Genomic DNA, 25764 nt, shown 5'->3' on the forward strand with positions numbered 1-25764 from the left:
TGCCTCTTGAGAGTCACCATCTTGGAGGATCTTTCCTGAACCCAACACACCAATGGCATTGTGAAGAAAGCACATCCTTGCCTCTTCTTCCTCAGGAATTTGCAAAGGTTTGGCCCAACACTGGAAATCCTGGCAAATTTCTCCAGATGTGTGGTGAAAAGTGTGCTGACCGGCTGCATCACAGTCTGGTTCATGACCCAGATGGTCGTAACCTGGGGACTACCTGTAAGCCTGAAATTGGAGCACACAAAAAATCAAGCCCTGATGCGTGGGTGCAGCACAGGGACTGCAGCACTGTCAGATGGGCCTTTTAACTGAGGTGTTAAACCATAACCTGTCCCATTTTGACAAAGGTACCCTACAAAGCTATAGTGAGCAGCCAAGTTAACCACAGTGCCCTGGCCAAGGTTTATCTCTCAAACTGATTGCACAGACAATACAACAATTGATTTTCAGACTAAATTGCTCTCTGCGTTTCCCACATTGCAATAGAGAATACACGGCAAGGGAAACGTGATCATAAGATACTTTGAATTATAAAGAGCACCGGACTAATGGCCAACCCTTTCTTTCCCACAACTTCCCCTTCTCTGCACAAGAAGCCAGCTCACGAGTTATTGGAATATCTCATCCAAGCATGGTTAGCGTCGCATTAGCACAGCGCTGTCACAGCACCAGCATTCAAATCCAACGTGGTCTGTAAGGAGTTTGTACGTTCTCCCCCGTGTCCCCACTGGGGGCTCCAGTTTCCTTCCTCCCACCATTCAAAACATATGGGGGTGGTAGCTCAATTGAGTGGAATTGGGTGGAATGGACTTGTGGGCCAAAAGGGCCGGTTACCATGCTGTAAGTCTTTTTTTTTTAATTTAAATATTGATGAAAATGTCCAATTGTACTTAATCCTTTCCAGATGAGACCAAACTACCCCATCCAAATCACTCTTTGTCTAGATTAGAAATTCCAGTTCCTTTTGTTCAGATCATGGCCTAACAATCCCTTTACTCAAACAAAGCCCTACATTTGTATCCGTGGTATTAACCATGGTTACAGTAGAACGCTTCCACCAGCGTTGTCTCCGCTCCATCCTCAACATCCATTGGAGCGCTTTCATCCCTAACGTCGAAGTACTCGAGATGGCAGAGGTCGACAGCATCGAGTCCACGCTGCTGAAGATCCAGCTGCGCTGGATGGGTCAGGTCTCCAGAATGGAGGACCATCGCCTTCCCAAGATCGTGTTATATGGCGAGCTCTCCACTGGCCACCGTGACAGAGGTGCACCAAAGAAAAGGTACAAGGACTGCCTAAAGAAATCTCTTGGTGCCTGCCACATTGACCGCCGCCAGTGGGCTGATATCGCCTCAAACCGTGCATCTTGGCACCTCACTGTTTGGCGGGCAGCAACCTCCTTTGAAGAAGACCGCAGAGCCCACCTCACTGACAAAAGGCAAAGGAGGAAAAACCCAACACCCAACCCCAACCAACCAATTTTCCCCTGCAGCCGCTGCAAACCGTGTCTGCCTGTCCCGCATCGGACTTGTCAGCCACAAACGAGCCTGCAGCTGACGTGGACTTTTACCCCCTCCTTAAATCTTCGTCCGCGAAGCCAAGCCAAAGAAAAAAAGTAGCTACAAAAGAATGAGAACTTTTTCTCAAAGCAGAAAACTCTGATGTGTAGATGATCTGGTTCCCCTGACTGCAGAGTCCAGGTCTCAGAGGCCGTCTCCAGAGAAGAGGTCTGCTGTGTATTTTCTGGAGGAAGAGGAATTCTTCCCTGCAGGCACTGTGCAGTCAAGAATGCGATGGCAGGAAGTTGAGATCCTTGTGGGGGGGGGGGGGCCGGGCCAAATTGGGAGGCGTCCTCTGGGCACTCTCCAACCAGATGGCATTAACGTAGACATTCGTGGTTTCTGCTAGCCCACACGCTATTCTCCCTCTCTTCCCCATGCCTGTCGCCTTTCCTCCAGCTCTCCACTCCCCCTATTCACAGAGCCATTCCCCCCCCTCCCTTATCCATCTGTGGGACCGTCCTCCTCCTCCTCCTCCCCCCCCCCCACCATTTTGTTTGGGCACCTGCCCCCATTTTTGCTCATGCCTGGATGAATGTATTGGTTATGTATCTTTATCTTTGCTGTATAAAGTTCGTTGTTTGACCTGTTGAGTTTCCCCAGCATCGTGTTTCTACAAGAATGAGATGGAATGATTTTTGAAGCAAATGTGTGGGCATGAGTTTGGCAATGTGAAAATGTAGATAAGTTTTGGAAGGATATCAGTATTTTATCGGGACAAGTTTGGAAGATGCAAATTTTGAAGTATCAGAGAATATTTTTATTGGGAAATATTTCCCCATTGAAGTTAGATATTTAACAAAAAAAGTTTTTAAGTGTAACAATAGCAAATCTATACCCTTTACATGGAAATCTGGTGATATTGTGGTGTTGAATAGATGGCGAACGGAATTATTTAATTGTATATCATTGAAGAGAATAACATATAATTTACAAAATCAACCAGAAAAATTTGTTAAGATTTGGAAACCTTGCATGAATTTTATTGCTACAAATGTACCTGCAGCGACCACTGCGCCCCCATCCAACCCGCACTAATTTCTTATGATTTAAGACTGTTATGTAAATTGCAATTAATTGATTATAAGATTATAGGTTCATTAGACAGACTTTTTTTCTTTCCTTTTTTTCCTACTTTTTTGGAGAGGGAAATATATAAAAATTGTATTATTTTTGTATTGTAATTTTTTTCTTTTTCATGTTATGAATAAATATTGTACATGTTTTGATGCAAATGGAAAATAAAATTTTCAAATAAAAATGTGATTTGAGGATCGGATGGGAACGTTGAGGTATTCAGCATCGCACTTGAAGACTTGAATGGTAGGCAGAGGACAATTTATTCACTGTCAACCTTCATTAAGGCCCCAACAAAATCTTGAAGGGTTCCAGCCAAAATGTTGCCCACCGTTTTCTCCCACTTTCGCTGCTCAACCCGCTGAGTTCTTCCAGCAGTTATTCCAGTCAGTGTTGGAATAAAACATTTCTTCAGTGACATTTCCCAACAACACTTTGGGAATCCAGGATAAGGTTCAACAAGAGGACTTGCTCGAGATCAGCAAGTTAAAAATCTCATCTTGTCTTACATCTGAAACCAAGGCAGAACTGGTAGCCCCCACCAAGCAGCTAAAGTGTGAGGCATTTCCCCCATTGCTTTTCACATTGGCTAACCAGTAAATTGGCTGTTCAATGAACGGTTCAAGAAGCCGTTCACACTGGACCACCGTTAACCGGTTCCCTGCATCCTGTCACACTCACCACCAGGCATCCCAGGGGAGAGGAGCACCTATCCTCCACTAATTTGTCCCAGGATGCCCCCTGTCCCTTTCACACTGGGCTAACCAGCACGCAGGCATCAAATCACCCCCCCAGGGTGATCGGACGCCTGTGCGCCGATTCGCGAGCGTTCACACTGGCATATTAACCGGTAGATTGGCAGTTAATTACTGGGATAAAGTGCCAGTGTGAATGAGAATAAAGCCAATGTGCCATCAGAAGAGGCTTTGCTAGGAGGGAGGGAAGGGAGGGGGGAAAAGGGGAGAAAATAACACTTGTGTATATTCAAGAGGGAAATGTTTGTGTGTATTTTGGTCAGTATGGTTCATCATCGAGTCCACGCTGCTGAAGATCCAGCTGCGCTGGATGGGTCACGTCTCCAGAATGGAGGACCATCGCCTTCCCAAGATCGTATTATATGGCGAGCTCTCCACTGGCCACCGTGACAGAGGTGCACCAAAGAAAAGGTACAAGGACTGCCTAAAGAAATCTCTTGGTACCTGCCACATTGACCACCGCCAGTGGGCTGATAACGCCTCAAACCGTGCATCTTGGCGCCTCACAGTTTGGCGGGCAGCAGCCTCCTTTGAAGAAGACCGCAGAGCCTACCTCACTGACAAAAGGCAAAGGAGGAAAAACCCAACACCCAACCCCAACCAACCAATTTTCCCTTGCAACCGCTGCAATCGTGTCTGCCTGTCCCGCATCGGACTGGTCAGCCACAAACGAGCCTGCAGCTGACGTGGACTTTTTACCCCCTCCATAAATCTTCGTCCGCGAAGCCAAGCCAAAGATGGTTCATAGTGTGAAAAATAAAAAAAAATTTAAAAAAGCTTTGCTGCAGGCATCCCTCATTACACTTCACATCCTTAAACTACAAGCAATATGATCGAGTTCTGCTAAGCGTGTATAATCTGTAAGCATTGTAAAGGATCATTTAGTCAGGCAGTGCAAAGAGATGTCTCGAAGGATGTCTGCTCTGCAAACAAAAACGACCAAATTATATCTCTGAAAGAGAAGAATGAGATCTGTTTATCAAGGACGGACACGTTATGCAAAGGAGCCCTATAATATCTGCTGCTCAACTGGCATCACAATTTACATGCTACACGAGACAAAACGGTTACCATCAGCAAAGCTTCACATTAACAATGAGGGAATTGTGAAGTTTTTTTTCCTGCAATAAGAGGCTATTGTCAGGGATACCCTTTTGCAAGAGCAGAGGGAGAACATTCCATGCTGAATTCGTAAGGGTAACTACTCGAAAAGGAGCAACTGCAAGTTAACGGGGGTGGATGGGAGAGCAGGTGAGTGGACGGCCTTTCTAAGAAGTGGCTCACACCCAGGGGAATGTGAACAACCTGGTCTGTACAATTCGGAGTCAAAAATGAGAAAAATCACAAACACCAGGGGTGCCGTCATGATGAAAGGATGGTTCATGCAGCAGTGAGAGAGATGTAAAGACACCAAGTGATTTAAAAAAGATTGAGATAGATTGAAAGAGCAAGCAATAATGCACGAGGAATTAAAAAAACATTGCATGACCCTTGATTTGTAAAATATTAATCTTTTAATTTTTAAAATAGGACTAACTGTGTGAGTTCAGGTATTTTAATTGTTTAATACATTACGGTTCTCCAACTCCAGCTTTCAATGTTAATTTATTGGTAATTATTTCGCCCATGCGTTAAAACAATCCTGGAGTTGGAGACTTTCCATTTAACCAGTAATCCATTAAAATAACTCTTCCCAACATCAACCAAGTTCACCCAAGGAGAAACACTGGCATTTGTAATGGCTTGAGTGCTTTTCACCACAAAATAGATATAATTTGAGAACATTGCTCTGGGACTTTGAATTTCCAGTGATATCTCATTGTCCTTAGTACGGAATAACCTCCCCACAGGTTTAGATAGACACACCCCTAGCAATGAAACAAACCAAGCTGTTTTGGACTCTTCCATGTGGGCATCATACTGAAGTTATTCTGCATTACGTGCCACTCGGAAAAGAGCTCACACTTGGGATCAATGGTCAGTAGATGGACCTGAGATTGATTGAGATTTTTATTATTTGAGACAATGGATGTTTAAATTCCTTGCCTTTATTGCAAAATGAGCATGCTACTTCTCCTTTAAATATTTTTAATGAGTTTAACATATAAGCATACATAGAAAATTGACAATTACATAATTCATTTGCATACAAGTAAACACACAGAAAAAAATAATAAAACTATATAAAACTGCATCATTAGTTACTTGTAATATCTCAAACCATTGATAGAAATAATGTGTACAACCATGTAGACCCAGTTATTGAAATATTTGATAAAATAAAAACTACAAATTAAACTAATCTAACCCCTCCCTCTAATCAAGGTACTTCTGTTAATCTTCTGAAGCAAATTTGTTTGTCCAGTTATATTTTTGTATCATCTAAATGTGACCCAAAGAGCGGACAAAGATATCGAATTATTTACCGCCAATAGCTTTGTTTCACATGCAATCCAGGCAAGTGAAGACAGACTGATATGCATAAGCTGGACCAATAAAACCACACTTCTGGACTTGTTAAAGTCAAAGGGAGCAAGGCATCAGAATCAGAATTCATTGTCATGAACATGTCACGAAAGTCATTGTTTTGAGGCTTCACAGGGCAAATATTTTATATAAATCACCTTACAAAATAAATAAAAATAGTGCGAGAAAAAAAAATCAAAGTAAGGCCGTGTCTGTGGATCAGCGATCATTCAGGAATCGGAAAACAGGTTTGGGGGTTGGGGGAGGAAGAAGCTGTCCTTGTGCCGCTGGGTGCTCGACTTTAAACTCCTGTATCTATTTCACAATGGTAGCAGAGTGAAGAAGGTGGTGGGGGTCCTTGAGGATAGAAGCTGTTTGTAGATGTCCTCGATGGAGTGAAGTCTGGTGCCTTGATGTCACAGGCTGAGTTAACAACCCTCTGGAGTTTTTCTCTTGTCCTGAGCATTGGCAGCCCTGTACCAGACAGTGATGCAACCAGTCAGAGTGCTCTCCACAGGACACCTGTAGAAGTCTGCTAGAGTCTTCGGTGATGTGCCGAATCTCCTCAAACTCCTCACAAAGTGTAGCTGCTCTTATAGCACAGTACCACGCAGATAAAGTACAGGTGAGGCCAAAAGTGTAGTGAACTGAGAGCAGGGGCATCATCTACCAAAGAAAGGTTCCAGTTTGCTCCCACACTATGTTCGCTGGAATTTAGGAGAATGAAGGGAATCTGATTGAAATACTCCAGATGTTGAAAGGCATGGACAGAGTAGATGTAGAAAGGTTGTTTCCCACGGTGGGAGACTCTAGGACAAGAGGGCACATCTTCAGGATTGAAGGGTGTCTGTTTAGAAAAGAGATGGGGAGGAATTTCTTCAGCAGGGGGTGGTGAATCTGTGGAATTTGTTGACACATGAGGTTGTGGAGGCCAGGTCATTGGGTGCATTTAAGGCAGAGATTGATAGATTCTTCATTAACCAGGGCATCAAAGATTATAGGGAGAAGGCTGGGCAGTGGGACTGAGTGGGAAAATGGATCAGCTCATGACTGAATGGAGAGGTAGACGTTATGGGCTGAATGGCCTATTTCTACCTCTTGTTTTATGGACATGCCTCCCATGCAGGTGGATGATAGAATTGATAGGGAGAATAGGGTCATGGGAAAACCATCGGTGGGGGAATGGATGGCTCTCTCAGCAGGCATACACTTGATGGGCCAAACGTCCTTCTATTTTGCAAGTAAACAGGCAATACAGTTCAGTAAAGCCCATTATCTGGAATTCAAGCAACCACCAAAAAATTGTGGAAAATAAATAAATAAGTAGAAAGATACTGGTTTAAAATTGATCCGACTCGCCGTTAGTTCACCAATCATGTAATCTCAAGCAACCAGAAAATACACTTGTCTGGCATCTACGAAGTTCCCCAGGTGCCAGATACCAGGGCTTTACTCTATGCAGAAAATAACCATTTCATCGGATGCAAGGATCGTCAACGAGATAGACAACAGACTCGCCAAGGCAAATAGCACCTTTGGAAGACTACACAAAAGAGTCTGGAAAAACAACCAACTGAAAAACCTCACAAAGATTAGTGTATACAGAGCCGTTGTCATACCCACACTCCTGTTCGGCTCCGAATCATGGGTCCTCTACCGGCATCACCTACGGCTCCTAGAACGCTTCCACCAGCGTTGTCTCCGCTCCATCCTCAACATTGGAGCAACTTGAGGAGTCACGCGATGGAGTAGTGGCCGGACGGTGAACTCCAGCCCTCTCCAGAAAAGTCGGGAAAAACAAGAGAAAACATAAAGGCACAGAAATAAAAGTTACAGAAAAGTGAGTATAAAGGTGGAAAGAAGATGGCGACAAAAAAAGAAAAGTCGAAAGCAACGGTAAGAAGAGAGGAAGAGAAGACAAAGGAGGAAAAAGGTGAAGGCCTTACCTGTCCGAAGAGGCCCGCTGCGGAGAGAGAAACCCGCTCCCTCAGGTCGGTAAATAATGGACTACAAAAATGGCTCGCAGAGCCGAGCAAAAGTGCGCAACCGCGCATGCGCGATTCTTCGCGCATGCGCGATGCGAATGAAAAAAAACACACCGACGGGAGGGGGGACCAGCTGGGGAGTCGATCTCCACAGCCGGCAACGACAGCTGCAGAACACCTGCAGCAAGAAGAGACCACAGAAGACAATAGAAACAAGAAAGAAGAGGAGGAAAGGGCAACAAAGAAACAACAGATGGTCAACCCAGAGGAAGAAGAAGAGGAAGAGTATGGTGAAATAGAAGAAGAAAAGATAGGCAAGGTAAAGGATATACTTGCTCTTATTAAAGGATACATGGAGTCATTTAAAGAATGGCAAACACAGGAATTTAAGGATTTAAGAAAAAGAATAAACAACACAGAAGAGAAAATAATTAAAATGGAGATGACCTTAACAGAAATGGGAAAAAAAATGGACAAGATGGAAGAGCGGGCAGTAGCAGCAGAAATGGAGGTAGAAGACTTAAAAAAGAAATTGGAGAAATCTAATAAAAAAACTAAAGAGACACAAGAACTACTAGCTCAAAAAATAGATACAATGGAAAACCATAACAGAAGAAATAACATAAAGATAGTGGGCCTTAAGGAAGATGAAGAAGGCAAGAATATGAGGGAGTTTATAAAAGAGTGGATCCCTAAGACCCTAGGATGTCCAGAACTACAGCATGAAATGGAAATAGAAAGGGCACATAGAGTATTGGCCTCTAAACCACAACCACAACAAAAACCAAGATCTATTGTAGTAAAATTCCTAAGATATACTACAAGAGAAAAGGTACTGGAGAAGACAATGGAAAAAGTAAGAGAGGGCAACAAACCACTGGAGTATAAAGGGCAAAAAATCTTCATTTATCCAGATATAAGTTTTGAACTCCTAAAGAAGAGAAAAGAGTTCAATACAGCAAAGGCGATTTTATGGAAGAAAGGGTATAAATTTATACTAAAGCATCCAGCGGTATTGAAAATATTTATTCCAGGACAACAAAACAGACTATTCTCGGATCCAGAAGAAGCACGAAAATTTGCAGAACAATTACAAAAATAGACTGAGGGAGGAAGACGGGTAATGAGATTTAAAATGATCACGACTGATATGTATGTGGGTAAAGACAAAAATAGACTGAGGGATGAAGACGGGTAATGAGAGTAAAAATGATCACGATTGATATGTATGCAGGTAAAGAGGTATAAGAGTGAATAGAGACAATGAGCATACATGAATGTATCTGTACTTAGAGGAAAATATAGATAGTATAGACAAGAATTAATAAGGGAAGGTAATGGAATAGAGGGAATAAGGAGGGAATTAAAAGAGGGACCTTTGTGACATATGAAAAGTGAAATCTTTTCTGGTGAGGCGGGGTGGGGGGAAATAGCAGTCACTGCAAAATCAGTTGACGCTTGCGAGTGGATTCGCAAATCCAAATGGAGAGGGGAGATGTGGTTGTCCGACAAGGGATAAAGGACAACTCAGGAGGTGAAGGGGAGATTGGGGATAAATAAGATAGAAATAGGAGAATAAGGAAAATGTTAGATGTTGTAGGAATGTTGTCTTATAAAGAGTTGAAAATAAGAAAACAGAAATGGAAAAGGAGGAAAGGTAATGATGGAAAAACGGAAAGAGAAGATAAACAAAATATAAAAGGGCTACGCTGAACTATATGTCTTTAAATATTAATGGAATACATAACCAAATTAAAAGGAAGAAACTACCAAATTTAAATGAATAAATGTATTCCATTAGAAAAAATAACATATTGGTTAAGAAATAATATTGAAATATTCGAACAAGTATAGGAGCCTTACATTAAATACAATAGCGAAAACCTACCGGGGACAAACATTACCTAAGTTGATGAAAGGTGAAGGAAAGAAAAGAATGGACTCAGTAGAATTTCTGGTGTAATTTTGTTGAATGACAACATTGTCTGACTGGCTTAATGCAACCTAGATTGTATACCTAAAATGGATGAGAGAGGGGGGTGGGGGGGTGGTTTGGGAGGAAAGGGGGGGGGGAGAAAAAGTCACTGTATATGTGTGAAAAAGAAATAGTGTATATCATGGCTAATGTGATTTATGGTGTGAAAAATAAAAAAATTATTAAAAAAAAAAAACATTGGAGCAACTTCATCCCTAACATCGAAGTACTCGAGATGGCAGAGGCCGCCAGCATCGAATCCACGCTGCTGAAGATCCAACTGCGGTGGGTAGGTCACGTCTCCAGAATGGAGGACCATCACCTTCCCAAGATCGTGTTATACAGCGAGCTCTCCACTGGCCACCGTGACAGAGGTGCACTAAAGAAGAGGTACAAGGACTGCCTAAAAAAATCTCTTGGTGCCTGCCACATTGACAACCGCCAGTGGGCTGATATCGCCTCAAACCGTGCATCTTGGCGCCTCACAGTTCGGCAGGCAGCAACCTCCTTTGAAGAAGACCGCAGAGCCCACCTCACTGTCAAAAGACAAAAGAAGAAAAACCTAACACCCAACTCCAACCAACCAATTTTCCCCTGCTACCGCTGCAACCGTGTCTGCCTGTCGGACTTGTCAGCCACAAACGAGCCTGCAGCTGACGTGGACATTACCCCTCCATAAATCTTCGTCTGCGAAGCCAAGCCAAAGAAGAAGAAAACTGTATGCAGAAAATAACCAGTAAATAAAAGCAAAACCTTCTATTCTCCCCAGAGGTAATATTCCCAAATATAACACAAAGTACTCAATCCTTTCACGTCGTGTTCTTTACAGTTAGTGTGTGCATCTGAAGTAATGTACTGTCTGTGGCATTTGGCGAAAGAGAACAGAAATCACCATTGTCAAGAAAGTGGGAAAGTATCTGAGTTCTAGCTGGAAAGCAGATGTGTTGCAACCATTAATTGACTCAGAATCCTAAATCGATAGTTAATTCCTACATTTCATACAAAGTCACCTCGTGCACTGGCTACCACCGACCCAGCTGCTGCGCAAAAAAGCAGCAGTAAATAAAATTAATGCCATTTGTAAACAACGGCAGATACCAGACACCAATTTTGTAGCTCCAATCTAATCTCGGATATCAAAGGCTGTTTGCAACCACTTCCATCAATGTTTGTCATTTCAGATCCTTTCTGAAAGCCCTTAACTAATTTCAGCCTGGGTTACAGGCAAGCCACCTTGTCCATAATAGGGGTCAAGAGCCACTTTCGGTGCAACCATCATGATGGGCTCGATCTTACAGGAGAAGTGGTGCTGAAAAATTCATAGCGAACACTCTCAGAAAGGCAATTTCAAAACAAAGCATTTAAATCTGCTTCATAGCTGCAAAATACCAAGCATGTAATCCAACATGTTAAAAACTGACTGCTGGGTTTTTTTCAAGTCTTGGACTCAGTGCACTGAACAGAGACAGTCACATTTTCCAATCTACTACCGACATCACTTCAAATTACCATTGGAAGGCCATGCAGCCCATCAAATCCGTGCTGGCTCTCTCCAAGCATAATCCAATCAATCACAATTCCTTCCTTCCTCAAACCCTTGGTGGAGGGGTGGGGGGGGGGGGTGTGGGAAATGATGCTTATTCCTTAAAGGAGGGCTCAGGCCTGAAACATCTCCTATGGATACTGCAAGACAGGCTGAGTTCCTTCAGAATTTCGATGTGCTTTTACTGAAGAGATGAGGAAATTATTTCCATCATCTTTTTGGACAAATTCACTACCTCCCACTCACACTGTCCCCAATTATTTTACCGTTGCCTTCAGCTTCGAGACACATGAGCTACAGTCAACAAAATTTAACTACTTTTCAGACCTGGATTAACCATTAAACAAAATAAGCATGTGCTAGGGCACCAAGGGAAGCGGGCACCACAGAGATTTTTCCAGTGCTGCATTGACCATGATGCAGCTAAACTAGGGCCCCCACAATAAATGGAGAAAAAAAACACATTTACACATTATATTTAAGTTGTGGGGAAGAAAATTGAATTTGTAATGTATTATTTCACATTCAGCACTTACTGAGTCTTAATGTCTTGCCAGTTGGACAATGGAAGGGTCGAGGGGGAACCCTAGTTGGGCTGTGCTTAGGGCATCAGTTGGCCTTAATCTGGGTCTGCTGCTTTTGCACATACGAGCATATTTCAGAAACTGCATGAAACACATAGCAGAGTTTGAACTTTTGTGTTCAAGGCCCGTTGAGTCAAGAGGTATTTGTATAAATGCACAGTACCTAAATAAAAGGTGAAAGCTCATGTAGATTTATTCACAGCCACAGATGCGGACAGTGCCGCCACCACCAAGACAAACTGCATATCCAGGGGATGACTGACACTGCAAATCACACTGCCCAGGATCAATCTTGTACAGGAATCTGCATTCCTGTTGCTCACAGCAAGGCGGCCCACCAGCAAGATTTCTGAGATTTACAATCAAAATCACTGTTTTCCATTCACTGAAGGTCATTTCTTAATCAATTGATTTTACCTATCTGAAATAATTGCCTCACAAATCAAAGTAGCTAGCTCAAGAAAACCATGCAAGGTTTATCAGTTGCCATGTAACCATTTTTTCCACTTAACGATTATTGAGCAAAGTGCTTAATGTCTTTACTGTTGGTCAACACAGAGGAATGGGCAGGGGTCGCATCTCCTACTGTTGCAGGGGGAAGTGCCAGGAAGGGTGGGGGGGAGGGGGAGAGGGAGCAGGGAGAGGTGTGTGGGAAACAGACCCAGTGGGTGACAGAAAAGGTAGCCCCTCCTGAGAGCAGAAGGGAGGGAAATAGTACAACTAATGGTGGGAACCACTGCCACTTTTATTTGCCTTCCTATTCCCTCCCAATCTGTTTGCTCCCATCACCACGCACTTCTATGTACTGTCCATTTTCCCATTGGCATCACTCGGAGGGTTCGGACCGCAACGGGTGACACCAAAATGACCGTCTTTAAAGTTGTTGTGCAGTATTTCAGCAGAAATGTATTATTCTTTATAAAACTACCATTATAACAACAAAAACATTTTTTTGTAAGCCCATCTTACACTTAACAATAGACCTAAGAGGCTAAAACTCGGTGCTCATTTACTTTTTGAGCCTTCTCATGGGCTCCTGAAAGAGCTGTCGTTATTACCCAATGACCTTCGAATCACGTGGATTTGTCTGCATGCCCTACAAGCAAGCGCTGTTGTTTTCGTTGCTGCTGTATGATATTGTAATTCAAATGTGGAATTTTAATTTGCTGGTTGTTTATCTCAGGACTATCGCCGTTAGATTCAGTGATCTTGGGAATTACTAGCAACATTAGTACAAAAAAACATGACTAATGGTCTGGTACTGGAGGAGGGGGTAGGTAACACTAACCCTAGTGACGCCACTGGACTTGCCTCCCTCCTGCACCTTTTTCCCCCTCCACAGATGCAGCTCGACCTGCTGAGTTCTTCAGCCTCCTGTCTTTTCAGCATTTAAAAGGTGGACGTGGCTCGAAAACGCTGGCCAGGTTAAGCCACATCGGTGGAGAGAAAGGGTTAATGGCAGCTTTTTCCAGCGCATTTGGCTCGAATGCGTCGCAGTTGCCCAAGTTTCGTCCGTGAGCATCCCCGTTCGTTTTGCACAGTTCCCCTCGTGTCATGTGATGAGATTGTAGTCAAAGCCGCGATGCAACAGACCCCATCAACAGCCGCTCGCAGACATCAAATTGCACCAACGATACTTGAAGGTCCGATCATTAATGAAGATATTTCCCCCTCTTTCAAGTATTTTAACGACTCTCAGGGGCCGTGAAGGGGTTGCGTGACCTGCTGCGTTTCCCCAGCACTTTTGTGCATTGCTCTGCACAATTCCTGCTTGAACCCCTCGGTTCAACAGCTTCACGCGCACCTCAACCCACTGTTTCGGGTAAACACAAGGCGCTCTTTGTATTGCTGGGAAGCGATAACCATCGGCCCCTATCAAGTTCCGCGATTTCACTTGTGGCCACGATAACAGCTGCTGCGACTGCAGGCATTTGTGTTCAGAGTGTGAGCTCTGATCTGGAGAATCTGGACCCTTCGGGGCAACAGATTGAGCCCGCATACCATCTCCCCACCCCCCCCCCAACCCAGCGGACCCGCTGCAACGACGGGAGGGCGGTTGTGGGGGGACTGGGAACGCTGCCCCATACAATACCAGCACGAGGAAGCCTTGACCCTGGACCAGGGGAACTGCCCTACCTGCATGGGGGTTGTTTACGGCAAAGAAACCACGAAAGCTTCACAAGGCTCGGGAAAAAAAGGCAGTACATACCAAGACGTTTTCAAAGGGGTTTGTAATGACCCTGTACCCAGGGAAAGGAAGCTGTAAGCGAGTGGAGGGCCACGGATTTCCTTTTGAATTACAAAGTGTCGCTCCGAGTACATACTAAAGTTTCAAAGTCATGTTGAATGGATACAACGCGCGAGTGGTTACAATGTAGCGCCGTGGAGCCAGGCCTGCTGAGAACCCCGTGTAACATTTGCACGCCAACAACCCGCTCATTAACTTTTGTTTTGTAACATGCATCGTTACCTGCGCCTTGTCGGCGGACCTCCACAGGCGTATCGGGGAGCAGGAGCAATCGGGAGTCCTTTCAGCCGTTGTCGGGTGCTGTTTAAGGCCGGCACAGGCCCCTGCCGTCTCAGATACCGGCTCCACCAGACGCCATCGCGGCCAATTGCTACACACAGCCCAGACATAGGTTGTGGAAACGGCCACAGGGAAAGGAAGGGGGGAGGGGTGGAAATGAACCTCGGACAGGGAAGGAGAGAGTATTCAGAGCAAAGATCAGGGCTGTTGCCTTAAAATCTTTAGGTAGAGTTTCTAACCAATGGTCTTTGCGAGTATCTGAGGAAGTTGACACCTGCTCCCACCCAAATAAGCGAGGAGTTCATGGTGAACCCCCCTCCTGGAAGATAGTGGTTGCCTCCATTAGACCATCAGGGATGTTTCAAACTGCAGCAGGAGGAGCCGGGGGCTCGAGCCTAGGGTAGTCAGTTTCAGGGCCGGTCAGGGGCTGGTCGAGAGCAGCAAGGGGCTGGGACCCGGGGGCGGTCGGGAACCCGTGGCGCTTTGGCCCCGGGGGCGGTCGGGAACCCGTGGCGCTTTGGCCCCGGGGGCGGTCGGGAACCCGTGGCGCTTTGGCCCCGGGGGCGGCCGGGAGCGGGCTGGGGGCCCCGGGGGCGGCCGGGAGCAGCCTGGGGCCCCGGGGGCGGCCGGGAGCAGCCTGGGGCCCCGGGGGGGGGGGGGCTGGGGCCTTGGTGGGGGGGGGGGAGTCACGCATTGCAGCAGTTGCGAGGTGGACAAGTCGATGGTCGGTATGTTTGGCTATTTATAGAAAAGGCCCTCCGTGTGCTGAAGAAAAAGCGGGGTCGGGGTTTTCATGCGTGATGTTGTGGGACAGCAAAGGATCCCATCAACCTGGTCACATTCGCATCTAGCTGCTCCCCTCAGGCTAAAGTCCCACCCCTGGCTCTGAGTCTCTTGAACCTCCCCAAACCACCCGAACTAAACTACTCTGGGCCATCAAAAGACCTGTATTATAAACATTTTTGCACTGACTGTAATTCTGAATCAATCAAGTCAATTTGTTAGCATCCGATTGTCCAAGTACAATCCGTTCTCTGGTCCTCCGTGTAAAACGTGAAGACCCAACCTGACACAACACACATACAGACACAAAACATATGCAGGACAAAGTACTTAATCTATATAAATCAATAAATTTTGTTTCGTGATGTGAGAGTCTTGGACGGTCAGTGTGAGCAGCTCCTTTGATCGTTCAGCGTTCTCATTGCCCGTGGGTAGAAGCTGTTCCTCAGCCTGGTGGCGCTGGCTCTGATCCTCCTGGACCTCTTCCCCGACGGGAGCAGCTGAAAGATGCTGTGTGCAGGGTGGAAGGGGTCCTCAATGATTGAACGGTCCCTCTTGAGACAACAATTCTGGTAGATCGCATCAATGTGGGGATAGAGAGAGTCTCCAGTGATCCTCTCTGTCACTCTTATGGATTGACCTGCAATCCATTTCTCTGTAGCAGCCGTACTGTACTGTGATGCATTCAGCCAGGATGCTCTGCCAGGATGCCTTCCTGTAGAAGGCTGACATAATAGTGGCTTGGTAGCCTTGCCCGTTTCTGTCTTCCCAGAAGTGCAGTCACTGTTGCACCTCCCTGACAAGTGAGATGTTGAATGTCCACGTTAGAACACTAATTAATCATCTATTAGAATCCAAATTTATTGTCATGTACTAGTCACAAAATTCATTGTTTTGCAGAAGTATCAACAGTGCAACCATTTATATAAACCACCTTTCCAACAATAAATTTAAATTTGTGCATAAAAAAATCAAAGTAAGGCTTTGGTTTATTGTTCATTAAGGAATCTGATGGCAGAGGTGAAAAAGTTAACCTTGTGCCACTGCGTGCTCATCTTCAGGCTCCTGTACCTCTTTCTCGATGGTAGCAGAGTGAAGAGGGCATAGTGGGGGTCCTTGACAGAGGCCACTTCCTTAAGACACTGCCTTTTGTCGATGTCCTTGATGGAATGAAGTCTGGTGCCTGTGATTTAACAGACTGAGTTAACAATCTTCTGAAGTTTATTCTTGTCCTTAAGCGTTGGCATGTACCGGACAGTGATGCAACTAGTCAGAATGCTTTCCACCGTACACCTGTAGAATTTTTTGAGTCTTCGGTGACATACTGAATCTCCTTATACCCAGGAATTTGAAGTTCTTGACCCTCTTCACTGCTGGCCCCTTGATTGAAACCAGGGCATGTTCTTCTGACTTCCTCCTGAAGTCCACAATCATCTCTGGAGATTATCACAATCAACTATAGGAGAACGATGAATATCATCTATCCATCTATCTTTTATAATCTCTGTCTCATGGCATATTGTGATGGTTTATACTATTGTTGGTGTATTATACGTACCTGTGTGGCTGCAGCAAGGAATAACCTGGTTCATTGCACTTGCATATATGGCAATAAATCCTCATTATCCAATGAGGTAAGTTTCCCAAGTTCCAGCAAATGGGGAGTTAATTTCCAGAAAGGTACCCTCTGCAAGATGATGAGCAGATTAGTGAAGTTTTAATAATGCTTATTGAGGATGAATATTCACCAATGATTTCTCATGCCACTGTGACGAACTGTGCAGTATTTAATTTTAAAACACTAATTTTATTTCTAACTCAAGCTCCAGTCTTAAATTTTAAACTATCCTTAACAATAAATCAATCCCTAGCTATGTGCAGGTGTCTAGTGTGTGAGTGTGTGTGATCTACCCAAACCATTACAGTCCAGGCTCAAATCCAGAAAGTTACTTCAAAGTTCAGTTTTTAAATTTAGTGTTGAAGTGTAGGCCTTTGAAATTTGATGCCCAGAATCAATGATGAACTGATGGGAAGACCAGAGTTGTGGCTGCTACAAACTCAAGAATTCTTCTTGCGTTACCTTTGAAGAAATGTCCATCCACACGAGCTGTGATCACAACACTCCTAGTCCTTTTGTAGGCGAGACTCGAACTGGGTGGCCTCCACGAAGCTTCCAAGACCCTGGGACCAGTCGCTCCTAGTGACCCTCACTGTTAGTCACAATTAAAATGAAGCACATTGCTCCCCAAAAGACCTTCTTGGCATAGTTCAATCCACCAAAAAGGCTGTCATTCACAGAGCATGAATTACTCTGAATTCCACAAAAATGGCTGGCCAAGAGCTGCTTCAAAGATCTGTTTTCCCTTCAGCCGTCAGCCCTTATAAAATCACAATGTCTTTGCAACTGTATCGAATCTGGAACAGACTGTGACAAACCTTCCTTCAGTTCTTCCCATGTATCGAATTATCGCTGTGACTTGTACTTGAATGAAATGTTCACTGTGACCATTCAGTTCCTCCTGTCTATACTATCCCTTATAGTGATAATCCCATTATACTAAAACGGGAGCTCATAATACCACCAATCATCAAGGATCCACATCACCCAGCACATGCTCTGTTTTCGTGCCTGCCATCAGGAAAGAGGTCTCAGTGCCACAAGACTCGCACCAGCAGGTTCAGGATCAGCTGCTCCCCCTCCACCATCAGACTCCTCAACGACAAACTCAATCCAGGACTCATTTAAGGACTCATTTGAGTTTATTTACATTTCTTTATTTGTTTACAGGTGTACATTGAATCGGTATTTTTGGCACTGCAATGTGGTAATTCTGCCTCACCCACAGAACAAAGAATTGTATGTACTCTGATAATAAGTCTGAACCTCAGTGCTTTTCCCACTGGGACAGCCCACACCATCCTCAGTGGAAAGTGAACTTGATGGCAAGTTTGTGCCAAACCAATTGGAGATTCTTTCTCCAATGCAACGTCAGTTCGACTCTTCATCCCCTCTACTTCCCCTAGAGTCAGCTGGACTGTTTCTCTGCTCTCTCCCCTTGGCGCAGTGGTTGATCCAGCCAGGAGTGCTTGACTCCAGACAGCAATGCTGGCTACAACCCAAGCCTCTCCAGGGCATCAGGGTTACAATGGAATGCAAGAAGTGCAGATGCTGTAACCTTGAGCAAACCAGTGAGAAGCTGGAAGGAACTCAGCAGGTCGGACAGATGATCAGGCAGCATTTCACATTAAGACTTTTTCCCTTGGGATTATGGTGGGAACCCCCTTCTTGCTCTCTCCCCTTCCCATTTTAGCCTCAAAAAAGGGTCTGTTCTCTTTGTCCATGCAACCCTTCCTCATTATCAACAAATATTTCCATGCATCTGTTCATTGTACTTGTGTGTATGTCAATAAACTCGCATAAATCATCAATACAGGCCCTATTTTTTCCCCCCTCTTGTTTTTCTTTATTCACAGCACGGTGGAAGCAAATTCTAGTCATTTAAATGCGTGCTGCCCAATTAACCGACAAGCCATGTACGATTTGAAGGACAGAGGGAAACCCATGCAGACTCAGGGAATGTACCAGATTTGAACCCCCCCCCCAGCGGGATGCTTGCCCTGTAATAATGTTGCGCTAACTGTGCCACCCTCTTTCCATTCCCTCAACCCTAAAACGTAAACATTTTTCTTCCCTGATCTCTGACCTTCTCCCCTATTGAGTGTGGGCAGCACCCTCAACCTGCTGAAAGGAACCATCATCGTCCTGTGGGATGGTTACCCAGTGACTGTGGAGCACTTTTTGCCTGTTCTACTTCCAATTTTTGGCATTTGCTGTATTTTGCTTTGTTATTTCTGCTGTTCTTATATCTGTATTTATATCTCCCTGTAGTGCCCAGATTTCACTTCCCCTGACAGTTTAGGGGTCTATTTCACAGTGATCTTAATTTGAACACTGCTAACAATAGCTTCAGGGGCCAAAAGCCCTCATTAGCTTAAATTCACCTTAATATTATATGTACAAAAAAAAATTAAAGATAAACAGCTTGTAATTGGATCCTTAAAACTTTATAAGCTCACCCAGGAGAGATTGGAAGCTGATGGCTCAAGGTTGTGAAACATGTTCACTTGGTTTCACAGCAGAGCTGAAATTAAGCTTAACTTGGATCACAGAGTAGATAAGGAAGAAGAAAGTCTTTTATACCACATTTTAAAACAGAAATTTTTTGAGTTTTCCTCTCTTTTATGATATTCTGCTGTCTCTTAAAAGGATGGAGTAATTGTGACTTCCCTGCAAGGGCACGACAGCCCTGATTTACAACACTTTCTGATCTCTCAACTTGCATAAGAACAACTTTGACAATAGACAATAGGAGCTGGAGTAGGCCCTTCGGCCCGTCGAGCCAGCACCGCCATTTTACAGATCATGGCTGATCACTACCATCAGTACCCCTTTCCAGCCTTATCCCCATAACACTTAACTCCTTTGCCCACTATGTTATGCTATGCTGAATGGATAAAACTTTTTTTTTCATATTTCATTCCAAAACCCAAATAGTTACTGACTCACCTCCCTACCTCCTCCTTTCCTCTTTAGGTTTATATTGCCAAAAAATTAGCATAATTGGACACAGGTGCTCATTGTAAACACTGATCTGGATAACAAACAGGGGGTGACATTTTTCCCCCAACATTTCCACCAGCTGGTCATTATTGCATTGCTATCTGCGGGATCTTACTGTGTTTCCCACTTTCCCACACTTCAAAGGCATTTTGTTGGTTAAAAAACACTTAGGGGTGTCCCAAAGGGATGTTAAAGGCACGATGGAAACCCACGACACATTAATAGCTCAGTAGTGGAGAGTATCAATTTCCTTGGAGCCCACTTAACTTGTGACCTATCCTAGTCACACAACATCTCCTCACTTATCAGGAAAGCGCAAGAGCGACTGCACTTCCTGAGAAGACTGAAGCGGGCTGCCACCATCCTGTCAACTGTACAGGATCACCATCGAGAGCGCCCTGGCTGGCTGCATCACAGTTTGGTACGGTTGCTGCAGAGCGTGGTAGGGCCAATCCACAGCACCGTAAGAGTGGCAAAAAGATCACTGGAGTTTCCCTCCAACCTCATCAACATGATCTATCGGGATCATTGTCTGTAGAGGGCGTGCAAAATCATTGAGGACCCCTTCCACCCTGCACCCAGCATCTTTCAGCTGGTCCTGTCGAGAAAGAATATCAGAGCCAGCACCACCAGGCTGAGGAACAACTTCTTTCCACAGGGAGTGAGAATGTTGAACGACCAATGAACTGCTCATACAGACCCTCCATGATTACTATTTATTTAACAATAATATTTATTGATTTTAATACTTCTATATTACATACTGTGTGCTTGTATATTTTGTAAGTATTATGCCTGTATATGTATTTACAGCTGTTGAGGACTGGAGAACGCTGTTTTGTCATGCTGTACAATCAGATAATAAATAAACGAACTCGAAAAACTCTTATCTCTAACCTTTATAAACCAACTGCTAGAAAAGGTTGTGTGAATGTAACTGTAGGTATTTTGCCTGAGTATCTGTCATTATTTATCTTTGTCATTTTATAGAGAAATTGAAATGGATTGAGCCCAGTTATTTCCTTGGTAAAGTTATTACTGTCAAAGTATATAGCCAGAGGTGGAAGTGAACATTGGAATTTATTAATGACAGCACTGTGCTAAACCAATTGTTCAAGCAAGGAGAGTAGCCGTCATGCAGTATATAATCATTGTGATTAATCCAGAGGCCTGGACTCAGATTCATATTTATGTGAAATACTAATGAGATTTGAATTGAGCTAACAAAATAAATAATTGCTTTAATACTAAGCTGATACTGCCAATGGCAACTGTAAAAATACCAAACTATGGTAGCATCTCTGTCTGGTATGGAGGTGCCAATGCACAGGACAGAAACAGGCTGTAGAGAGTTGTAATCATGGCCAGTGCCATCATGGAAATTAATCTTCATTCCATTATGGGCATCTTTAAGAGGTGGTGCCTCAAGAAAGCAGCCTCTATCCTCAAGGACCCTTGCCACTCAGGCCATGCCATCTTCACTCAGCCACCATCGTGAAGGAGGTAGAGGAGCCTGAAGACGAACACCCAATGTTACAAAAACAGCTTCTTCCCCTCCGCCATCAGATCTCTGAATGGACAATGAAGTTATAGATATGACCTTATTTCCCCCCCCCCCGCCCTCTTTTTGCACTAATTTTTACATAATGAATTTACAGAACTGTAATTTATAGCAATTTTGCACATGTAATCCACAACACTGCAAAACAATACATTTCATGACCCATTCATGACAATAAACCTGATTCTGCTCCTGTGAAAAATAACAGCCAAAAATGAAATCCTCAATCTAACATTCCCTTGACTCACTCCATGTCTGCACCAATGGAGTTGAGATGGATATAGTCAAGAGCCTTAAGTTCTGAGGGGTAAACATCTCCAGTGACCTGTGGTCCACCCACGTCGATGCAAAGACCAGGAAAGCACACTAGTGCCTCCAGTTCTTCAGAAGTTTTTAAAAAATTTTAAACCACTAATTTATTTCTTACTCCAAAGATATAGTCTTTTTTTTAATTTTTTTTATTTTTCACACCATAAACCACATTAACCATGATACACACTTTTTCCTTTTCAGTTCTTCAGAAGCTTGATGGAATTTGGCATGTTGTCAAATTCAAATTCCCTTAACAAGTTCCGCGGGTGAACCATTTGAAAGCCTCCTGTCAGGATGCATCACTGCGTGGTACGGGATCTGGTCTGCCCAAGGAACTGCTTTGGTTGTGAACGTACCTCAGACCATCACACATATACTCCTTCCTCTCCATTGACTCCTGCTGCCTTGGAAAAGCTGCCAACAAATTAAAATGCTCATCATTTGTGTTAATTTAATTTGTGCTTTCCGTGTGTTGGTTTTCACAAGAATTTCACTGCATCTGTTCATTGTATTTATGTATAGGACAAGGTGTCACAGGGGTGGTAATGGTGTAAATGGAAATTAATGTAACAATGTACAGTGATGGAAACATATGGATACAGAACTCAGAGTAGGAAGAGACCTTGAGCAGTTTTCCTTTTGTAAATAGGATTCATTTATCTGAAAGAATATTGAAACAATCAGAAATCCTCATTTACCCAAATTTTTTTTTGGAGTCGAACTGACCTTACAAGCTGAAAAAAACTTCACTCGATATGAAATGAGAATGACGATTGTCCTCGTAGCTCCCTCCCCTCTTTCTTTCCATTTCTTCTTTACTTTTCCCTACCGACTTTTCTCTCCAATTCTCCCTCTCGAACTGGGTGACACTGTCTCCCAGCTCCAAGCGGTCGGAAGAATCCCTTCTCCCAGCGTCATCAAGGAGAGAAGCCTCCTGGGGGAGAGCGGGACCTTTGGCTCAGTGGCGTTCCCTTCCCTCCTTCCCGCTTCCCTCCTATCCCCTTCTCTCTCTCCATCTTTGGCACACCAGAGCTCCCAACGCCAACTCTGAACCCTCCCTCTAGGCACATGCACTCTCTGGCATACGCACATGCACTCTCTGGTAGGCGGGGAGGATTCGGAGTCGGGACTCGAGCGTCAGGAGCTCCGGTGACTGCGGGGACAGGAGCCCGCCAACTCGCTGGAGAGTGTTCCGGCATCAGCAGCAGCAATGGGGACACGTCAAGGATCGGTGATGACAGTTGGGAAGTCTTAATGATTGTTTGCAGCAGTTGGGATGTGTCGGGGATCAGCGATGGTGTTGGTGTTGGGGATGTGTTCGGGATTGGCAGCAGTGGTTGGTAGATCTCAGTGATGGTTGTGGCTGTTGGGACGTGTCGGGGATTGGTGGCAGCCAGCATTTTTTTGGTGAGAATTAAACATTATTTTAATGCTTAAAAGGCCTTCCTTTGTTGTTTGTGGTTGTATAAGTGATTTGTTGTTGCTACTGGGCTGTCTCTAAAAAATGACCAGTTCTCCAAAAAGACTGTTTATAGGCCCAGTCTCAACCATTTCAGATAATCGAAGTTGTACTGTAATTCATTGCAAATAAAGTCTATTTTTTTGTTTAAAAATGTATATAACAAAAATCTCTCATCATTATATTTTGGAAAACAATTAAGGACAAGTAATAAGCGCTGGTCTTCCCCGCCAAAGAAAACTGATCTTTGCTTTCTCAGAGCCCAAATACCAAATTGACTCCTTGATGCGCTTCTCATTAGCATGAGATGATATTAGTTTCCTTTGGGATTAGATTTCCTGGGGCACACATTGAACTGGAAAGCGTACACCATGGTGTGAATTTTTGTGCATCAAGGCAATGTGAGAACAATTAAACATCACATTAGAGGTTTTTAGGCTGCAGGCAGGTAACGGCACAACCGAGAGATTTTGTCAATAAACGGGCAGTCTAAAAAGGAATGTGCAGGAATTTTGATTCAATTCCTTCACCGCGATTTACCCTGCAGGAGCCCTACAACTTTTTGGAGGAAGCCTGCAGGGTAAATCGTACTGGAAACCATCCACTCTACTACTCTGCTGTACTCAGATACTTGCAGTCTAAAGAGGCGCCCAGTGTGAACGACCACATGGGCAGTCAATATGTTAATTTTTTTCTGCCATTTTCTTCCAACATTGCAGAAATAAAACATTAGTGTCACACCCTTTTATGATGCTAAGAAATCCATTTGGCCCCAGAGGTTGTCGGCAGGATCATACACTTGTAACTGCTGTCATGAGATAAAGAGCGTGAGCACTAATTTGTCTTGTGTGTCTGGAGGTGCAGGACCAGTGTGGAGGCTACGAGTGGACAGGGCACTGGATCGATGACTTACTGCAGCATGAAAGTACAAGACCAAATATAGCATCAAAGTTAAAAAAGACCTCAGCAGGTCAAACAGCATCAGGGGGAGGGCGAACGGGAACTGGTGACATTTCGGGTCGAAACCCTGCATCAAGTCTTGTACACATCATGAGATGTTGTATATTAATTAAAAATATGAAGACATTTAAAAATCAATGCAAAATAAATGTAGGTTGATGATCTTATCCAGATCATGGGTGGTGTAGAACGGGCGAGGGGTGGGGCTTCTAACCCCTCAGCTCAAGTTCTTGTAAACAACTTTATGCACGGAGAAATAATTTTCTTTACCTTTGAGGGAGTTCTAAGATCTACTTTTGACCTTGGCCTGATGACCGCAAACTCCTCGAGACCTAGTTTAAGTGCACAGTAATCATTTCCAGCACTTGGACTATCTCACCAGGCATTGGAGCCATTTGGGATAATTGAATGTGTTAATTAGTGGTGAGTCCAGGAATTTGAAGGTCAGATATGTCCAGACACAGAAGTTGAAGGTGGCTTGAACCTCCTTACAGAACCACTGTCAGTATTGGAAATCCCAGCTTGCCCCATCCAAGTGTGCACATTTTGGAATCTTACACACCAATGGATGAAGTGCATGATGCAGTTTTTAATATGGAAGGATTTTATTCTGCTTTTGAGTTGTATGACCTATTTTTGTATTAGCCCAATGAGCTAAATTATACAATTGTTTAAAGAATCATTCTAAACTCTAACATCTCCAAAAATCTTCCCTGTAATGGCTTTTCCTTTTCATAAGTTGATTACATGGTGAGTATTACCAGAGTATTCCTATTTTATGAAGTTGGACTAATCATTCATGGAGAAACGATGACTTACACGGCTGCAAGTTCCTGGTGAAATGTCAAGTCGCTGAGGAATTGAGTTCAAAAAGTAGTCCAATCTGGAATGTGGCAGCCGTATGAAACAAGACACCCACATAATACCTGTGATTATCTATTCATCGTGGCAAGTCAAAACTTAACAGACATTTCTTTCCACAAGTTGAGATAGAGTCGGAATCCACGTTCATCTACAAAAAGCAACTCCTCCAGGTGAACTACTTGAGTCGATATATTTTTTCCAAATCAATTAATAAAAATATTAAACACAGCAATCAGTTTGGTGACATTGTTTTAAAAATAGTGCATTCTTGTATAAAACATCCTCATTTACAAGGAGGAGTTGAGCACAGAAAAAGAAATATAAATTTTCAAAACGCACTCATGTCCTGAGACTATTAAAAGAATACTTCTCAATCATTGAATTTGAAGCTAATATATTGCAGGCCTTGCACGATGTAGTAAATCATTCTTTATTGAAACTCTCTGTACTTTTTCTCTGGCCTCTCAGTTGCACATATGAAATAAGAGCAAGAGTTGACCATCCGGCCCGTCGAGCCTGCTCCACTTTTCAATGTGATTACGGCTGATCTGATGACAGGCTCATATCCACCTACCTGCCTTCTCCCCATATCCCTTAATTCCCCTACTGTGTAAAATCTATCTATTTGCGTCTTAAATATATTTACTGGGATCACCTCCACTGCTTCAATGGGCAGCAAATTTCAGAGATTCACCCCCCTCTGGGAAAAGCTGTTCTTCCTCATCTC

At 43.9% G+C, this 25764-nt stretch overlaps 1 protein-coding gene across 14 annotated transcripts in view; it reads right to left on the minus strand.

The window, feature by feature from the left end:
* The window catches only part of ndst2a (N-deacetylase/N-sulfotransferase (heparan glucosaminyl) 2a), a 287537-nt gene extending 269988 nt beyond the window's left edge, over positions 1-17549 (minus strand). For 7 of the 14 annotated variants that reach the window (XM_069885361.1, XM_069885366.1, XM_069885372.1 and 4 more), the window contains exon 1: positions 14421-14743. The gene's annotated coding sequence lies outside the window, so the exon portion shown is untranslated. Of the gene's footprint in view, positions 1-14159; positions 14228-14420; positions 14748-17340 lie in introns of those variants that run through there. The other 7 variants (XM_069885367.1, XM_069885373.1, XR_011340167.1 and 4 more) reach the window with 6 other exon arrangements.
* Between the last annotated feature and the right edge of the window lie 8215 nt (positions 17550-25764).

The sequence above is a fragment of the Narcine bancroftii genome, chromosome 6 (assembly GCF_036971445.1).
Source record: "Narcine bancroftii isolate sNarBan1 chromosome 6, sNarBan1.hap1, whole genome shotgun sequence".
Taxonomy (NCBI): Eukaryota; Metazoa; Chordata; class Chondrichthyes; order Torpediniformes; family Narcinidae; genus Narcine; species Narcine bancroftii.